This window comes from Gastrolobium bilobum, unplaced genomic scaffold (assembly GCF_033153095.1).
Source record: "Gastrolobium bilobum isolate Gb01-03AN ecotype WA unplaced genomic scaffold, APGP_CSIRO_Gbil_v1 utg67013, whole genome shotgun sequence".
NCBI lineage: Eukaryota > Viridiplantae > Streptophyta > Magnoliopsida > Fabales > Fabaceae > Gastrolobium > Gastrolobium bilobum.
The window spans coordinates 52838-55571 of record NW_026898649.1 but is presented as its reverse complement, the minus strand read 5'-3'; the positions used below and the strand labels follow the sequence as shown (position 1 = coordinate 55571).

The following is a 2734-nucleotide window of genomic DNA, read 5'->3' as shown; positions in this document are numbered from 1 at the left end:
ACTTGAACGTTCCCCCTTTCTTGGGGGAGGTTTGGCAGGAGATTTCTTCTGCCCTGTTTGCCATCAGTAGCAACAGGGACATCCTTCTTCACCTTGGTAGGAGGAGGGTTGGTTCTTCTGGACGGAACGTGGCCAGAGGAGGAGGATTTTGTAGGAGTGGTCTTCTTCAGTGAGGCCACAAGTGTTTCCTCCTCACTACCCCTGGTGGGGGAACGTCTGAGATTGGCAGGAATAGGTTGGGTGGTGTCAATGTAGGTGCTTTTAAGACCGTTCCAGGTCTTAGCATCAAGGATAGATGCCACCTTCGTGGTGTCATCTGGGTGTTGCTCTACACCAGCTCTCCTGCAGAGTTTGGTGATGAGGCAGGGGAGGAAGACCTTAGTCTTCCTTATGTCCCTCTGCAAGCTGTTGTAGATTAGGGTTACTGCATCAAAAAGGATGTTCTTGATGATGCAGTAAATTTAAACTTGAAGTCCCCAGCTAGCAGAGGCTTCATGAGAGGTGGGGGTGATGTTGGAGTTGGCAAACAGTGCCCAGAACCTGGCTATGTCCTTCATGCTCCCCTTGCAGAGGGACCCTTTGTAGTAGTTGGGATTATCTAGGGCTACTGTTTGCTTTAGATCCTTCTGAAATTTGTACACCTCCCTACTATCCAAATACTCTTGGTATGGACAGTTGGTGACGAAGGGAAGGTGGAGTACTTCTTGGACATCAGTGCCTCCTCTTCGGGCAGCCTCCTCGTCTGGTATAGGAATTCTCCCACCCAGTTCAAGTTCAACTCACGGTCATCAGTGGCGAAAAGCAACCACCGAAGTTTATCCAGTGATTTCTTCACAAATGGAGGCAGAACCACTTTGTCCTGATGCAGAGAAATGTTCCTTTCTGGGTACAGAATGATGGTTGGTTCAGTGAGCTCTGGTTCTTCACCGCGGTTGGCTACAGGGGTCACCTTAAATGAAAGCTTAGTCATTTTGTTCAGAAAGGGAGTTAGGGCACAAATGCAGGAGGGATAAAAGGGTTCTGAGTTGAATGGAAGTAGTAGAACTCGAAGAAATCAGAGACCGAGTTTAAATAGACTGTGGGGGAGAAAATGAAAGGTTTATGAGACGTGGAGGTTAAGGAGAGGAGGTTGAAGAGGTAGTGGAATGGGGACGTTACAGAACGAGTGGTCAGCAGTAGATGACCAGTGAGAAGATGGAACGGTTTAGGTCAGGACGTGGGAGAAAGGGAAAAGGAAAGGGTGCAGTTGTGTTAATGGTTGAGGAGACGGTTGCTTTTTCTGCGCGTGTTTCCAAGATTTGCAATGAATGCAAATTTGATATAGCTGCGTATCTTTTTAAGTGACTCAGCAGGGACAGGTGTCCCAGTCACTCTTATCTCCTAACCCAGGGAACGTTCCCTTTGTCTTTTCCTAACTAATAAATAAATAACTAACTGAAATAAATAATAAGAAAACATGCAAAAGTGAGTACTAAATAAGGAAAAGGGAACGTACTAACCTATCACCTATTATTTAATAAATCTAAATGAACATGTAACAAAATATTTAATTATATCTATATGCATATATATATATATATATATATATATATCTTTTTTTTTATATTGGGATTGTGTGGTCAAGGACCACCCCAAAACTACGTTCCTAGAACGGAACGTACTTTATTTGGACTTTTTAGAGAGGAACATCAGAGTTCCCTCCTTTTTGGGAGCGATGTGGTTATGGATAACTACCCCAAAACTTTGCTCTTTGTCAGAGAGCAAATGTATCTACTGGGTTGCCTCCCAGTCAGCGCTTAGTTTAATGTCTTTAGCTAGACATGGTACTTACCTCTCAAGGTGTTTCAGAAATGGTTGAGGGGACCTTAGTGTCCCCTGGTAGTGATCCTGGTGTTCTGGTTTGAAGGTTGGCAGCAATCTGCCCCAGATGAGACTCAATGTTCCTGACCACTGCATCATTCCTGGTGACATATTCCTTGACATGATTTTCCAGGGTGTTGATGCGTTGGTCATCTCTGTGGAACGGAACGTAGTTGTTTCTTCTTTGTTCAGACGTTCCACTGCTGCTACCTTGCTGATACTGCTACTGATTGTTGTTGAATGGTCTCTGGTTAATTGGTGGCCTCCATTGGGTGTTGTGGTTCTGATCCTTAATGATAGTTCCTCCAGGGCTTGAATGTGTATTTCGTCCTGCTTGTTGATTGTCTCTAGTGAAGTTCCTATTGCCAAAATTTTCTGCATAACACACCAATGCAGTGGATGACCAGTCTGTTGAGTCATGAAGGTCACCACAGGCTGAGCATGGTTCTGTTTCATTTGCTGTGAGTTGTAAGACTTCCATCCTTGGTGCTGCTTGGTCAACTCTCAGGTTCTTCACTTCATTCATGAGTGATGCCAGCTGGGCTTCCATGACTGTTTGTTTATCCAGTTCTAGCATGCCTGGCTTCCTCACTGGGCTCACTCTGTTTATTGGCCATTGAAGACATCTTTCAGCAGTCCCTTCTATGATTTCGTATCTTGATTCAAGTGTTCCTGTAAAGAAATATCCTCCTGCAGCAAAATCTAGGTGAGATTGAGAAGTATGGTCAAGTCCTTTATAGAAATATTGTAACACTCCCCAACTCTCTACCCCATGGTTTGGCCATTTTCTTATGATGTCCTTGTATCTCTCCCATGCTTCATAGAGATTTTCTCCATAAAACATTCTGAAGTTAGAGATTTCAGCTCTAACATC

At 44.3% G+C, this 2734-nt stretch overlaps 1 non-coding gene across 1 annotated transcript; it reads left to right on the top strand.

Annotated features, from left to right (window-relative positions):
* Positions 1–2627: 2627 nt before the first annotated feature.
* LOC133318032 (small nucleolar RNA R71) lies at positions 2628–2734 on the top strand. The gene has a single exon (XR_009752419.1). It is a non-coding gene; the product is annotated as a small nucleolar RNA R71 (small nucleolar RNA).